Here is a 16,715-nt window from a genome sequence, read left to right on the forward strand (position 1 = left end):
TTTTACTGGGACATGTGCAGTGGAAGTTTCTGGTTGTGACATGTGACACAGACTCACGTGGTATTTTACTGAGGTAAGACCCATGGGAGGACACATGATGTTTTGAGAGAGCATAAATAGGAGTCAATGGACCGTGAAGGGGTTCTTTCATAGCCAGCTGCAACATTTCCTTCGTCTCACATCTTGGCTGATCTTCCCTTCGTTGAGAAAGGCACAGCCAAGAACTCCTCCTGGTGTCCTGGCTGATTTCCACCGACTTGTGCCGATTTGGTAGAGGCCTGGCAGTTTCTGCTGGATGGTGCTGCCACAGCTGATTCATGTTTGGTATCCTGACACTACTGAACTGGACTGCTGGTGTCCTAGCAAACAGAGATAGGAATAACCCCAAAGCACTGCTTCTAAACAGGTCCACACCCCTACCTTTGGATGATGAGATAGGAGGAGGTTGAAGCATTTGAGAATCCTAATTAAAAAGGGGAACAAGAATACCCTTGGCAGGGAATAGGGAGCCAAAGTTTAGAACAGAGGCAGAAGGAACACCCATTCAGAGCCTGCCCCACATGTGGCCCATACATATACAGCCACCAAACTAGACAAGATGGATGAAGCAAGGAAGTGCAGGCTGACAGGAACCAGATGTAGATCGCTCCTGAGAGACACAGCCAGAATACAGCAAATACAGAGGCAAATGCCAGCAGCAAACCACTGAACTGAGAATAGGTCCCCCGTTGAAGGAATCAGAGAAAGAACTGGAAGAGCTTGAAGGGGCTCGAGACCCCATATGTACAACAATGTCAAGCAACCAGAGCTTCCAGGGACTAAGCCACTACCTAAAGACTATACATGGACTGACCCTGGACTCTGACCTCATAAGTAGCAATGAATATCTTAGTAAGAGCACCAGTGGAAGGGGAAGCCCTGGGTCCTGCCAAGACTGAACCCCCAGTGAACTAGTCTATGGGGGGAGGGCGGCAATGGGGGGAGGGTGGGGAGGGGAACACCCATAGAGAAAGGGAGGGGGGAGGGGTTAGGGGGATGTTGGCCGGGAAACAGGGAAAGGGAATAACAATTGAAATGTAAATAAGAAGTACTCAAGTTAATAAAGATGGAGAAAAAAAAATCTAAGCCTGCAGACATGTTTAACTATCAAAACTTCAGCAAATGTTCCAATCCTGGAAAAATCACTTCACCAGTTCTTATATGTTCATAAATAAATTCCTTTTCCACCCACGTTTACCTGGCTGGAAATACCTACAGCTGAAGAACTATGGCTGACACTTGCAGAAACAGCCTGGAGACATTTGCAGAGGGACTGTTGAATACACAGGTTCAACTTCTGTCATCTGCAATTGTCACAGGGCTCTGGCCATGTATGGTCATTGCCTTTAGAGGGCCCAGAGCCCCAGCTGCCGTGAGGTTTAGGGAGGTGAACTAACCTCTACAAGTATTTGAGGACCAAATGAGAAAAATTAAAGTTCAACACATAGCCAGCCCATGGAGACTGCCATGAAACCGCTCCCGAGAGAACGAGAGCCAGCGTGGGAGTATGGCCATGGCTACTCACTGCACGAACCTCTAATAGTCTGCTTCTGGGGGAGAGAATGAAAGATCGTAACGCTAACACTCTAGCCAGTCAAACTAGACCCAGGGACAGTGGAGGGAGTCTGTGTGCAGTGAGTTCCAGGACAGTCAGGGCTGAATAATGAGACACTGTCTCCAAAAAAAAAAAAAAAAGGCTGAGGAGAGAGAGAGAGAGAAAGAGAGAGAGAGAAAGAGAGAGAGAGAGAGAGAGAGAGAGAAGGGTGGGGGGAGGGAGGGACCTTTAGGACACTGGGATGGTAATGCTCACCTGTAATTTTGAAGGACCCTAGTTCTTACTGAAGTGTGTCTGGTAGAAAGCAGACAGGTTATGAGGATCCCAAGGGCTTTCACCAGCTTTACACCCACAGCCTCAGGTCAAGATTAGGCCAAGTACCAGCTTCTGGCCTCAGATCAAGGCTAGGCCAAGTTCCATTCTCCACCCACAGTTCTTGGGAGGAGCAGGGACATTCTTGAAACTCTGAAGAATGTACTGACATAGTCACCTGACCCTCTGGTCCCAGATAGAGCCCTAATGCATGTCCTATGCTTGCTAGCCAATAGATTCAAAGGTCAATATGCTTAGCCAATAAGTTTAAACTGTAACCTTGCTGATGCAACCTGTACCCCTAAAAAGTATAAAAGTATAAAAACTGCTTGGTATAGACATTCCGGGTCACCTTCCAGTCCCTCACAACGAGGGGCCGATTGAAGGTCGACCCAGACAGGCCGGAAAATAAACCTCTTGCGTTTGCATTGAACTCCGATTTCGTGTCTTGGGGGGGGGGGGGAAGGGGGGGGTCTCCTGGTAGTTAAAACTCACTTTGAGGGGTTGGGGATTTAGCTCAGCGGTAGAGCACATGCCTAGCCATCCCCAGCTCTGAAAAAAAGAAAAGAAAAAAAAAAAAAAAGACTCACTTTGAGCCATACCATTTCATCATTCAGAGGCTGAGACATTACAAGTTTGAGACCATCCTCGAGTTTATCCAGAGAACTTAGTGAAACATTGCTTTAAAAAAAAAAAATCAAACAACCACCACCAGAGCATCGGCCAGGCGAGGAGGAGGGGGAAAGGGTGATAGCAGGGGTCTGAGGGTACGATGTGGGTGTCTGCCGCTGCAGTAGGATGCCTAACACACAGGAGGGAGGAGCATAGGGAGTTTAATGCACTGAAGCAGAATCCAGGCAAGAGTACGGGGCTAACCCAGGGGCCCTGCTAAATTGTCCAAATGTGCTGAGCCCATGCCTGGAAGAGCTTTAGGGCTCTTGGGGAAAGTCTTGGGGCCTGCGAACATATAAGAGGACCCAGGTAGGAGAGCCAAGGACTCTAGTAACCCAAGCTGGGAGAGCCCTCTCCAGGCTTCCCACATTTGAGAAATTCGCCTTCTTCACCCTGAACTTGCAGCCTGGCTCAGAAGACAAAGCACCAGGGTACTCTCTCCAAAGAGAAGCACCAAGCCTACAGTTCCTCCATACGCTGCCTGAAATGCTGTAATAAACCTCGTCAAGCAGAAATGTCAACTAGAAGAGAAGAAAACAGGCAGCTCAGCCTGCAGTCAGCCTCGGACCTCCCAGCATCCTGCCCCGCTGCACCCTGGGCCCATTCCCTCAAGCAGCTGCTTCGCCCTGCAACCCGGAGAGGAAGCAGAGCGTGGGGGGTGGGAGTTTTATGGGGGGGGAGGATGAAAAATGTTTTGTGTCAGAAATTTGAGTGCCACCTAGAACTCAGCAGGTGATTGTATGTTATTTCTATATACGTTTACGATTTAAGGTAATAGTGTTTCAAGTTTACGTGGTACATTTTCTTAGAGCTGAACATTCATACTGAAATTGTATGCAATTTCTTGATTTAAAAAAAAAAAGTGCATTGAGATCCAGAAGGTGCTGCCACTGCTATCAAACAAAATCTACAAGTCAAATGGCTTCGCTTCCCTTTAGTGCAAGGAACTGCACATTTGCTCGAGGTTAGAAAGTCTTCTAGTCCGGGGTGAATCCCCTGGTAACTGTTTGGTCCACTTTAATTTTATGATGCGTGTCGCCTTTATTAAGTTCACAGGGCTTGGCGAATTCCAGCTTTGAAGCCAGATCCCTTACATCCTGCCTTCTCCATTTAGACACCAGCTTCAAAAATAATCTTTTTGAATATTTAAAGGATCAGAGGACTGTTTAAATCCCTCTTAAGACAGAAGCAGGATTGTGCGACCATCCCCCCCTCTTCAGTAGATAACCCACAGGACAAAGGAAGCAGCAGCCATCAAACGCAGCCCCTGTAGGAAGCCACCTAGGAAGGGGTCTTGTGAGTACCAGAGAGAAACGGAAGTCCTTCATAGAAGTTACTGCTGTCAGGAAACTACGTGTGCTTTAGGGTAGAGGTGGGGGGATGGGGTGATTTGGGTACAAATGAATTCTTAAAGTGGGCAGTTTGGGGGATTGAGAGGCAATTCACATAACGTGAAATTCAAAAGTAATTTTAAAGTGTATGATTTAGTGTTAATATTATCATCAAGTCACAGAGCATTGTCTTACCCAAGAAAACAATCACCCCCAAAAGAAACAGTTTATTCATTAATAAGCAGTCAATTCTTAGCCCCAGGCAACTTCTAATCTATTTTCAACCTCTGTAGCTTTATTGATTGGTCTTGGACATGTTTTTTGGTTTTGTTTTTTTTTCAACTGTTCGATTCTTTTATGACTGGCTGTTTTAGCTTAACATGTGTCCAAGGCTCATCCAAGTGATGGCAGGAATCATACTTCTTATGTGAATAATATTCCATGTATAGCTATACCACATTTCTTTATTCATCTGTTGGTGAACATCTGTTGTTTTTCTACACTGGGTCTATCCCCGTTCAAGTTTTATGTGGTTGTATTTGCAATTCCATCAAATATGCCTGAGTAGAGTCAGTGGGTTTATGGTAATTAATTTCTTAAGATTGGGTTTCACTGAGCTGCCCAGTTTGACCTCAATCTTTATCTCCCAAGGGCTAAGATTTTCAAGCATGCATCGTCACACGCGACTAAGTTTAACTTTGAGGAAGTTCAAACTGCCCTCCTTGTTGATGCCTTTACAGAAGGTCCATTGCTCCTCCTCCATGGCCCCGTTGTTAATTTCTCAGTGAGAGTAAAGTGGTGTCTCCTGGTACACAGGGGATAGGTACTCAAATTACCTGCGATGGTTTCTCACAAGAACGTATAGTGGTTTGAATGCCTCTATAGTTTTATGTGTTTGAATGTTTAGTCACCTGGGAGTAGCACTGTTGGAAAGCATTAAGGGGTGTGGCCATGACAGAGGAAGTGTATCACTGGGTGTGGACTCTGCCTGTGAATCAGGATGAAGCTCTTGGCTACTTCTCCAGCACATGCTTGCCATCCCTGCCGCCAGGATGATTAGGGACTGAGCCTCTGAAACTGTAAGCCAGCCCCAATCGAATACTTTCTTTTATGAGTTCCTCTGGTCATGGTGTCTCTTCACAGCAATAGAATAACTACTAACACAGGAACTTGCTGCTTCACTCTTACACAACTAACTATCCTACTAAGCTTTAAATATCAGTCTGACAACCTATCCTTGTCTGAAGGGAGAAGTACCTGGAGCGGACTGGCCTGCAGGCATGTCTGTGAGCGAGTCTCCTAATTTATAATTGATGCAGGAGGGCTAAGTCCACCTTGGGCGGTACCATCCCTACGTAGTAGGTCCTGGTGGTATAAGAAAGCCTTTGAATGAGCCAGCGAGCAGCCTTTCCCCATGGTTTCTACTCTAGTCTCTGATTTCCCTCCATGTCTGACCGACAAGCATAAGCTGATGTGAACTCTTTCCTCCCCTGAGTTGCTTATGGTCAGGCTGTTTTATCGCCGGAAAGAAAACTAGGACGCTCTATAACTTAATGCTTACTTTTTTCATTTAGCAGCAAAGGTGTGACTTCTCTGTGTTCGGTGTGAATAATGGCTAGATAATGAGTGTGAAGGGATAACGACCTCTGGAACCCAAAGCTGACTCTTTCCTGAGCTCCACTTCCTCTGTCGCCACCATCACTGCTCACCGTAGGCTGTAGGCTGCACAGACTGGCAGCCATACTGCCCCTTGAGTACCCAGCATTCTCCATTCATGGGGCAGGGGCTAGCATCAGGCCATAGCCTTCGCCTGAGCCCCCAACACAGCCAAGTGTTGTTTCCGAAATTATCCTGCATTCTGGAGCTGTGGGAGACAAATTTTCTAGCTTCCTCTGGGGTGAGGGTGACCTTAAATGTATCCTTTACCTGTCTGTGTTCCCATGGGCAATAGTAAAATCAGTAACAAACGTTCTTAGAACAAACCACTTCATACTGTGCCAGACAATGGAGAAGAGAGTAGCCGGCAAACACCTCAGTTCTTTTAGAGTGAGAAAAAAATAGGGATAAATTAACAAAAGGAGCATCGTGTGTCTTCCCGGCGGAGACTTCCGGGATCTCCGCCAGCTCCTTCCTCTTTGGTAATCCAGTGCTTGCTTCATCATGGTAGGATGTGAGCATGTCACGCACGTCAGACGGCTTTATAATGGGGCTTCAGGTCATCTGGCTGTCACTGTCAGCCATTTTAAACTCAACCAGTTTCGGCTCGCCTGCAGGCCTTCGAGCATCAAAGACAAGTAAGACTGGGTTGCATCAAGATTCTTCCAGGTCTCTGGAGATACAGAGAAGGTGCAGAGCCCCTCCCAGGCCTTCAGCAATCCAGGTAAGATCTTGTTTGCGCTTTTTGATCTCTGGGCTTTGTAGCGTTTCCTCTTCTGATGTTCCGAAGTCCCTCCTCCCCCAGCCCCTGGAAATTGCTTTCCAGAAGCTGTGGGCCTGGCAGTCAGGCAAACTTCACTCATTTGTAGGGAAGGGGGAGTTAACAGGCCCTGAACCAACAGTTCTAGTGCACCTGTGGAACTGTTTCTCCCATACCGCAACCCAGTACTTTGTGCATTCTCTGCTGAGCAGAGAAAACCTGATTTTGCCGATTCTAGAGATGTTTTTGTTGCTTTGGGTTTTGTTGGATTTTTTTGTTTTTTTTTTTTTTGTTTTTTTTTTGTTTTTTTATTTCTGAGTACACTGAGGGTCAAACCAGTGAGTGGCCTGCACAGCCTTGGTGTGTCCCCTCACCTAACCAGAGAAGCCATTATACAGGCCTCTGCCAATCCGGGGAGGGGTCAAACCTTATGGCCACCTGTGTCCACTCTCTCAACTTGTCTATTAGTTTTGAAGGCTATGACAAGTCACTCTCTATATGATTAGCTCATGATCTCCGATGGGCCATGCTGCTGCTGCCTGTGGGGTGCTAGCTCCTATTCTGATAGCCAGTGGCTTCTAGTTTAGAAAGCACTTTCTCTTGAGTAACTTCTGTGCAGTCCCAATAGGCTATGCAGAAGGTTGCTAATCTTATCCTTGCTGGCCTCGGGGGAGGGAAGGGGGCCTTGGGTTGGGTTTTGATGTCCCTACCTAAGAGGCATCAATTCTCTATAGTCCAATCACAAGGCTGGCTGGCGCTGGACACCATGCTTGAGGCTTCATTCAAACCCATGACTACACACTATCAGTCTATAGCCAGGTCCCTGGGTGCATGCTTCCCTGAGATGGGGGCATGCCCCTGACCTTACTCTGAAGACCCTAGCATTGAAGCCCTGGTCTGAAGTCCCTGGATCTTGGAGGGAGCCATCTTCCCCTCCTTTGGCCTCACAGAGTTCACCCTGAAAGAGCAGCAGGTGTTTCTCAGAGCCCTACTGAACCTGTTTACCACCCGCCTCACAGATTTCAAGAGGAGCATTATTTTTGTACTGTCCATCCTTCCAGACCAGTGTCCAGGTGACTGCCACCTTGTGGATCTGCGTTTCACCTTGCTGCTGGAGTGTCAGGACGCCTCTGGGGGTGAGGAAGGTGATGAAGCCGGGGGCTAGGCTACGGGTCCCAGCCCCATGTTTCTCCTGGTGAGAAACAGTGCAGGCTGGGGCTAGGGGGGAGGCTGTGATTCTGAAACTCCTGGGCACCCAGAGGTGCTGGGAACCAAGAGGAGTTGAGGAAGGGAGGAGGATGAGGGGGGATCTGGCTTAGCTCAGGGTGAGTATCAGCAGGGTGGAGGGACCTTCTGCAGGGACTTATGTATCTGTATGATGAAGGCTTCCCCCCTACAGCAGTCCTTGATGAAGGAGACAGTCCTTGCTTGTCCAAACTGTTTATTCATGGTGGAAAGAGCTGCATATGACTTACTCAGGGTGGACTAGAGATTAAAATACTTTTTACAGGAAGGAATGTCTGGAAAGGGAAGCTTACTGGCTAAATTCTCAGGGCCAGCCCATCTAGATACGTCATTGGCATGGAGAACTCTGGGCTCTATGCTATGTTGTCATGGTTGTCATAGTGGGGTGTCGTGGTCACATGCTCCAGGACAGGAATCTGATTGGGAGCTGATTCAAACACCTATCGTTCTCAATTGTAAGGATTGCTGGGGTTCCGTAACCTACTCAACCTTACCAGTATGTCTATCTGGTGACACAGTTCCACTCGCCCCACATCACCTCTGTACAACCAGCAGCAGCATCTCCCGAGGACTGTGCACCCAGTCACAGTCTACCACAGTCTACCAAGTCTTTGGTAGGGTGCACCCTACCAAAGAACATGGGGGTCAATGGGGAACTCGGATTTGGGAGCCTCACTCCCATCCTTCCAATCCCGACCAGCCACAGTTTGAAAATTCTCTCTCTAGTCCCAGTCCCCTTCCTTTACCCTGGCCTGCTCTTGGTGCTCTAAGTAACATCTGCAATTGGGATAGGTCGGATTTCCAAAGCCCAGCTGGGTCAAAGGAGCCCAGCTTCGGTGTTTTAACCGTTCAAAGACAGTCAACACGCAGTCAGCTACAGATGTTCCAAGAGCAGTTTGTCAAGATTTGACTGTGCCTGACAGGAAACTAGGCCATCCCTGTGGCCACGAACATTTTCAATACCAGGAAAAAAATTCTAGTTCTGTCTGGATTTATCTTCTGGTTTGCAAAGGTCCCTCCTCTGAGGCAGGGCAAGCCTCAGCTTCTCAGGTTGTCTCTCTAGTTCTCGTCACCGAGGGCCTGATTTCCTCTCGCTTTTAAGGCAGGCATGCCGCTAACTAATGCTCCACTTATATAGAGTAAGAATATGCAGAAATTGGAGAAAATGAAATGTTCAGTTGGCGAATATATTCCTCTTTCATTTATAAAGCACCAGCCTTTCAGAAAAATATATGCAACCTTGTCATAACAGAAGGGAGGCATTATTTAAATTCTGAGTTGACTGGTCTGAAAAGAAATGAGCCTTGCATACGGGATGGAGGGAAGGCACCACTCCTCTTAGATTTCATGTACTGGTGTTCCCTGTTGACTTTCTATAGCTTCCATTTTGGTTTTGACTTCCCTATTTATATAACACCAATGTTATGGGCATCACAGCTTGCTATATATTTATAATATATATGTATGTGTATGTGTAGCGTGTATGTATATGTAGCGTATGTAATATAAATGCATATAAATGTAATTAATATGTAATATATGTGTGTATATATTCATATATATATATATATTCCTAGATAAAATGGCACATAGTTTTTTCTGGAATGCTGCAGGCTTATTCCTTAAGCCTCTGGGTCACTGTAGAGGCTGGTTCCTTAGCATCATGAAGGGACAGACTGCCAGGATGAAGACCCCAACACCTTGACGATGGGCCAACCTCAACTTCTACAAAAGACCTGAACTTCCTTTCTGAAAGGTTCCAGGTTTAAAACCTGAGGGGGAGCCACTGACACAGACGTAAGAGATTTATTTAAAAACTTATTAATGTGACCAACAGGCAGGAGCGCTGAGGAGAACCCAGGTTTCCCTTCTTATAGGAGGTGGGAATGTTCTGAGCCCTGTGATATGTGAGCTCATAGTCCCTGCTCGCAGACCGGCCATCTTTGAATCAGTGGAGAAGGCAGGAAAAACAGGTTGCTTTAGTTCTGGGAACAAAATTATTATAGTTTGGAGAATTAGCCCAGAAAGTGGTAAATCTTTACAAAGTCTCCCTAGATGACTTGATACTGGTGGAAATTGGAGTTCACTGGACACTTCTGAAGGGGCTCTGGGTTCTTGTGCCATAAACGAGGAAGTGGAAAGAGACGTGAGGAGAGCAGCAGGAGTTGTGTGTTACAGAAAGGTATACTTTCAGGAAGAAAGAAGCAGGCCAGAGCAGAAAGTGCAGAAGCTCAGTCCGCAGCCCTGTACACAGCGAGAGGCATTATGTCACGTAGTCTGGACTTCAGGGTTATTTGCATAGCCAGGCTTCCTGGCTCATTTGCATAGTGCAGGCTCTCTCATGATTGTGACATGTACTTCTACACAGCTTCATGTGTCACTCATGCATCTCATTAGCATTTCAAATCTTCACCAAAAGATGTGCATTTTGGTACGATAATGACACTCTAGTGCTTTGGCTCCTGTCAGGAACTCCGGGCAGGAGTTTCCAGCTATTCTTTTTGCAAACAATTTTTTTTGCATGTTAATTTTGCAGCGTTGTGTGCAGAAGCTCCCCTGAACCTCACTGTCTTTCAGACTGAGCCGGGGAGGCTGGGAATTTGGTTCGGCTGGTAGAATGCTTGCCTAGAATGCATGAAGCCCTGCGCTTGACTTCCAGCAGCATGGAAACATGGCATTGGGCCACATGCCTGAAATCCCAGCTCTTGGAGGATGGAGACAGAAGGATCATAAGTTCAAGATCCTCCTCATCCTATGTAACATGACAGTTTCATCTGAGGCCAGCCCAGCTTATATGAGATGATGCCTCGAAGAACAAAATAAAACAAGAGAGGAGGGGAGAGCAGGCGACCCTGAGAATCCCGCCCCATACTCCCAGGTATGTCTCCATAACACCTCACCCCTAAAGATGTGCTTTAGGCAAGCACCTCACTGAGTGGGCCACATCCCAATTCTAAAAATATCATTTAACAATCTCCAACTCACCTTCAAAATACAAAACGAAGCAAAACCATGAGCTAGGAACATAAACAGACCCAAGTCGATTTCATGATGGAAAAAACGAAAAACTCTGGCCTTGAACCTGGTTTGACTCCACAGAGTGAGTTCCAGGCAGAAGAGGGTCGCCACGCCATGCCAGAGCTGGAGAAGAGACTTAGTCATGAGCTTTCCCTCCACTCTCAGATCTGGTCTTCCTCTGAGTCACCACTGTGTTCTCACTCTGACAGTGAGAACTCTACTGAAACTTTCTCTCTGCTCTTCTTAGAAGTTCAGCTTGTAGATTTGAGTCGAGGTTCTGCAAGTCTATAGGTTAACCCATGGGCCATTTATCTGTGTGTCTCAGGTGGCATTGTAGGACAACACTCATGAGATAGTGACCCACAATGTGCTTTGTCCCTGTTCTGTTCCATAGACCGGCCACCATGGACTGACTGGGAAACCCCTGGGGTTCCTTTAAACCCCATTTCCATCATGGGGCCATTTCCAGGCCCCAGTAATACCCTTCATGTTCACATTGTCTCATGAGCCAGTCAAGGCTGGGGTTGGCTCTACACAGTTCCCTGAATGCAAGGACAAGGGTACATCAAAATGTCATTTGGATCTGGCCAATACACCACGCCTTCCTGGGTGAGCATGTCTGCTTACGTATGGGGTTGCACTAAATAAAGAGGGGGAAATCAGGATGGGAGTGAAAGGTTGGAGGATGGCTAGGCAATAAATGCTGCTCACACAGGGCACCTGAATTCAACATCGGCGTGATGTCAGGGTTCCTAACCTCCTACAACTCCTGTTGTAGGGAATTCAGCATCCTTTCCTGGTCTTCATGAGCAACTTACACGCACAAATCTGCATGCATATGTATGCACACACACACACACACACACACACACACACACACACACACACGAATGCACACACAAATAAACATAACTTTTAAGAACTATAATGGAATAGAGGGGGCTCAGTGCGGCTTCCTCAGGAGACTGCTGGACTCATACCACTCCCCCATTCTTCAGCTTCTGCAGCGTTCTCTAGTTGGCTGTTTGACGATGAAGACTTGAAAGCAAGGGATCTGTTTAAGAGTTTAACTTACACCACCACGGGGTGTGTGTAAGTTAAAGCAATGGATATTGTCCCCAAGATCGTTGTCCCTACGAGTGACCTGTGGAATGGTGTGCTGGTGTGGCACTGAGGGGGGGAAAAGTCAGGCAGCCTCATGGGGACCCAGAGCCCATCCCTAAGACCCTGTCTGAGTAAACTCTGGAAATGAACAACTCGGGCCTTTCCAAATGGCTCGCTGCTGAGATGGTAATGCACACTTATCTGTTCTTGGAGAGCAGCCATTACGAAGGCCAATGGCCCCGTCTTCAAAATTATGCCCTTTAAGATAAAAAATAAAGCACACACATTCTCCTGTGCCCGGCATGAGGAGACCGCGCTGCTGTGGCTGCACCTTCTCAGACTGGCCAGGATTAACTTTGTTTCTCATGTCATATCCTATTTTCCTTTAAAGGTTTCCTAAAAGGGACAGATCAGAATCAACAGAAAGGCCATTGAGAGGACCTGTATGGAGGTACAAGCCTTGTTGGCAGAAGGGCGGGCCAGAGTGGGGGTTGTCACTTCTGTCTAGAGCTCAGGCTGTTTGTGGGTGTCACAACATCTTTTACACAAAGTGGGAAACAGAAGAACCCCATACTAGACCAAACAGGAATGAAAATTCATAAAGGGGGTCTCACTAAATACCGTGAAACTAAATATAAATGCCTCGTCCATTTTTCCTCTAGGGGTATTGATCGAAAGGACCAGATTCGACCCTGTCCAACAGAGACTTGCTGGGCCCCAGGCAGCAGACACTGCAGGATTCTTAGATGACTGAGGTGCAGCCTGTATCCTCCAATGTGCTGTCCAGGCCAGGAGAGACGGTAGGGAGTAGACAGGCCAGGGTGAGAGGGTGGATGGAGGGCAGCTCGCTGATGAAGCACTCCCACAGGCATCTCAGCACACCATGGCCCTCGAGTGTTTACAGGTAAACCTGGGCGGCCAGCAGGCTGACTTGCCTGGAGAGCTTTGTGCTACGCTGATGGTCTTGTCGAGCTGGCCTCCTTTGTTTGTGTAGCCCATGCCTGTGTCATTTTGGTTCCTCACTTGGTGATTCTGAGGGACGAGGGGTTACTCCAGCTGCTCAGGTATACCTCCAACCTCTTATCTCTTCAGCCACGGGCCACAGCAAGTAACACAGCTGAAGCCAAAGTCAGGAACAGGCGGAGAGAAGAGGAGGGTGGGCAGCTAGGGAGAGAAGCAGATAGAGGAAGGGTGGGGGATCAGGCTCGGAAGGGGATGGAGGACAGAGGGGGAGGAACTGAGCCCGTTACTCTATCTGCAGGAAAAGGCCAGGCAAAGGGCAGGAGTATGAGACTGAGAAACTCCAGGAGGCACTAGGGCTGAGCTGGGAGACAGCTGAGATGCGGTCCACGGAGCTGCTTGCCACATAGGATAGCAGAATGCACAGGATCTGAGACACAGGACGATGTCCCGTGCTTGAGTTAAGGACCCTGGAAAGTCCCTGAAAACATAAGGTCTCATTGCAATGAACTCCACACTTCCTGACCCTGTCCTGGCTCAGGCCCTGCTCTCTCAAGTCACACTCACTGAAATCGGACAAAATTCCACATGAGAGACTGGACAGAAGGTGCCATGAGAAAAGCAGTTGGGCCATATGTGAACCCTTCAAAGTGGGAAAAGCAGCCCGACTGAAGCACTTCTCAACACTCAACCCTGTGACTCACGAGTATGACGTTGGCAAAGTCCTGACTGAGTTTCCTGAGAAGTAAGACTCGTCATAAGTCTTCCCTGCATAACCATGGCTCCAAGCTCCAGTCACTGGTTTATTACAGTGTGTATGTACTGTGGTGTATGTGAGAGCATGTATATGTGTGTGCATGTATGCATGTGTGCATGTATGTGTGTGAACACGTCTGTGTACCCATGTGTGATGTATGCGCAATGAGAGAGATGTGTGTGTGTGAGCATGTGTGTGTGCACATGTGTGTGAACATTTATGTGTATGTGAGTGTATGTGGGGTGTGTGTGTGTGTGTGTGTGTGTGTGTGTGTGTGTGTGTGTGTGAATACATGCTTCTGAAAGTCAGAGACTATCATCAGGTCTGTCTCTCAATCACTCTCTCCCTTATCTTTTAAACACACTCCTTCACTGGACCTGGAACTCCCTGGCTTAGCTGGATTCCCCAGCAAGCCAGAGATGCTCCTGTCTCTGCCTCCCCAGCCCCAGGATAGAGTTGCGCAGACATCTATAGATATGCTACCGTGCCCAGGTCTGTACATGGGTTTTGACAACCTGACTTAGAGTCACCTCTTCAGAACTCCAATCTGTTTATCTTATCTATATGTTTACTTGTGTACTATTCATTTTGTGTATTGTTTTGAAGCAGGGTCTCAATCTGAAGGCCAAGCATATCCGGTTACATAGCTGAAGATGGCCTCCGTCTCTCAGCCCCCGCAGAGCCGAAATAGAGGCATAAGCCACTGAGTTAGAAACTCAACTACCAAGGTTCTGGACCTGAGCCAGCTTCTCTTCATAACAATGGTTAGGATGTGTTAAAAACATACTTGCTACATATGGCAGATGGCTGTTGCCAGTACAAAGGAGCAAGCTATCGATGTATGCAGCCGTGTAAATGAATCTTCTAAGCGAAGGGAACAATAAGAATCTAACGTCATTCTTCGCAGGTTTTGCCAGTGCTGCTAACTGAATATCTTCCAGTGCACTGTTGACGTCTTGCCCATAGCTTGTGCAGGTTCACTCTAGGCTCTCTGTTCTGTTCTATTCACATGTCTGTTTTCAGGCCGGCACTGCACCGTCTGTAACTACAGCGCTGTAGGGTAATTCGAGCCCAGATATTATGGCAGTTCTAGTGACCTTTTGTCTAAGGATCAAATGAGCTATTTGGGGTCTTTTTGTGTTGCCATATGAATTTTAGATTGATTTTTTTTCTAGTTCTGTATAGAAGCTCATTGGTATTTTGGTGGGGATTGCACTGAATCTGTGGACTGCACTCGGCAGTGTTGGTTTTCTGTCTAAGACCCACCTCCACAGCTACCTGGGAACAGCCAGCTGTGCCTGACTAGAAGGGGGCTGCTCCCCTCCATCCCTGTCCCTTCTCTCCCCACCCCACCCCACTTCTGTCCACGTGCTCATGGCTGGCCTTTCCTCTCCTCCACGTCTCTTCTCCCATTAAACCGCTCCACATGGAACCATGTTGGCTTGGTGCGCTCTGTCTGGGCGTGATCCGAGCTATTCTCCCAATAACAATCTCGGAGACTGGGGTGTTTTCACGGTCTGACTTCATCTTTAACTTCTCTCTCGGTGCGAACGTCTTCATTGTAGAAAACTTCGTTTCTGGGTTGAGTTCAGTTCTGTCGCCTTGACCTACTTGTTTCTGGAGCTATCGGAGGGTGGGGTGTGCTTCGACCCGATCCCCTCTCGACAAATTCATTATCGGTGTATATAAGACAGGTAGACAGCTATTAAAACGAGAAGCATGGATGACATATGAGCACTGTAAAAACATTTTCCTCATCCTTAGCTGCAAAGCTAAGCTACTGTGCAGCTCCCTCTCTCCCCAGTCAGAACGGCTATCATCGAGAAAATAGGTAGCAATCGACGTCAGCGAGGTTGGAGGAAAAAAGAGCCATCATTCACTGCCGGTGGGAGTGTAACCTAGTGAGGCTATTACAGTCTGGAAGTTTCTCAGGAAGTTAAAAACAACTGCCACACGACCCAAAAAACGCCAAAGGAGCCCATATCCTACCATAGAAATGCTTGTATTTCCATAGTTACTGCTGCTGCAGTCCCAGTAACAACAGGACGGAACCGGCATGGATGTGTGTCAGCAGAGGGACGGATAATGAAACTGTGTACACACAACCGGATTTTACTCAGCTGAAACATAAGTGAAATGTACAGGAAAATGGACAGAACAGAATGTGCTACATTAAGCTTGCTTAGACGAAAGCCACGTTCTCTCTCTCTCTCTCTCTCTCTCTCTCTCTCTCTCTCTCTCTCTCACGCAGATCGTAGCCTACCATGTTTTCTATATAAATGTAAGTGGGAAGGAGTGTGGGTCCAAGCTAGGGAGATAGAAAGGAGAACACAAGGCTGAAAAGAGATGTTGGGTAAGGTGGGTAGCAATTGGACAGTTGAGACCTGAAAGCAGAAAGGGAGTGTGTAGCTGGGTGCACACAATGGGGAGAAAATCAATAAAAATACACGGACACCTCTCCAGTCCCACTGCTGTCCCCTGCCAGTGATTTTCTTCCTCTGCCTGGTCTATGCCAGTCCAGCACAGACAGACGGTGTCACCGCTGGTTTTTCTCTCCTCCTATGTATGGCAGCAGGATAGTCACCAGATCTTGAAGAGCGTCTGCCTGTCTCTTTCAGATTGTCATTGCAGGGACGAGGGGGCGGAGGCACCATAACAGCATGTAATGTCAATCCACCAGAACTCCAGCCCTCTGCTTCATAATGCCCTCCACATGACTAACTGCTGTAGCTACTCATTGGCTTGTCTGGCCTCTGAAAAGCAGCACCCTTGGGGGCAGAGACCTAGTCTGTGTGACTCATGTACATCTTAGCTCAGTGTGGGGCATGTGGAAGTTTCTCAGCAAATATTTGTGGCATCCAGAATTGTTTTTTCTAAAGAACAGTTTGTGTTTCAAAAGTCCACCAGTTACAAATTCCTTAGAAAAGACACCTTTTAGACTCTCCTAGGAGGCTGGCGTTTGGGAAGGCTTGTTTCTGAAGGATTGGATTCAGGTCAGTTAGCCTTTTGACGGTTTCCTGGACTGTTCCTACTAGATGGTAAAAACCCTAATGAGGCTTTCTAAGTCACACGTGTAACATGGGGATTTCTTACAGGAGCTGATGAAATTCGCATGTACCTCCTCCCTTCCTGAGCTGCTGAGCTGGCAGCCAAGTGGCTAAGACCTGATCAGTGTTAGCAGGGTTGAGGAAGTCTCAGCAGTTTCCTCACTCGAGCCCCATCCCCCTCTCTCTCACTCGGGGCTGAACCCAGTGTCACTAGGTTCATGCTTGAACCACTGGGCTGCATTCATCTCCACTCCTCTCA

The 16,715-nt window shown here is 47.6% G+C and overlaps 1 long non-coding RNA gene across 3 annotated transcripts; it reads left to right on the plus strand.

The window, feature by feature from the left end:
• The first annotated feature begins 4,906 nt into the window (after positions 1-4,906).
• LOC148000813 (uncharacterized) lies at positions 4,907-14,841 on the plus strand. 3 transcript variants are annotated; one of them, XR_015638218.1, is made up of 8 exons: positions 4,907-4,988; positions 6,183-6,289; positions 7,345-7,470; positions 10,148-10,448; positions 12,084-12,143; positions 12,355-12,447; positions 12,954-13,901; positions 14,019-14,841. It is a non-coding gene; the product is annotated as an uncharacterized LOC148000813 (long non-coding RNA). The 3 variants fall into 3 exon arrangements; XR_015638217.1 differs by lacking the exons at positions 4,907-4,988; positions 14,019-14,841 and adding an exon at positions 9,184-9,367 and having other exon boundaries at positions 6,136-6,289; positions 7,345-7,461; positions 12,954-13,467; XR_015638216.1 differs by lacking the exons at positions 4,907-4,988; positions 14,019-14,841 and having other exon boundaries at positions 6,139-6,289; positions 7,345-7,461; positions 12,355-12,492; positions 12,954-13,679.
• Positions 14,842-16,715: the final 1,874 nt, after the last annotated feature.

Source organism: Rattus norvegicus, chromosome 15 (assembly GCF_021556685.1).
Source record: "Rattus norvegicus strain SHRSP/BbbUtx chromosome 15, alternate assembly SHRSP_T2T, whole genome shotgun sequence".
In the NCBI taxonomy this organism is placed as follows: domain Eukaryota; kingdom Metazoa; phylum Chordata; class Mammalia; order Rodentia; family Muridae; genus Rattus; species Rattus norvegicus.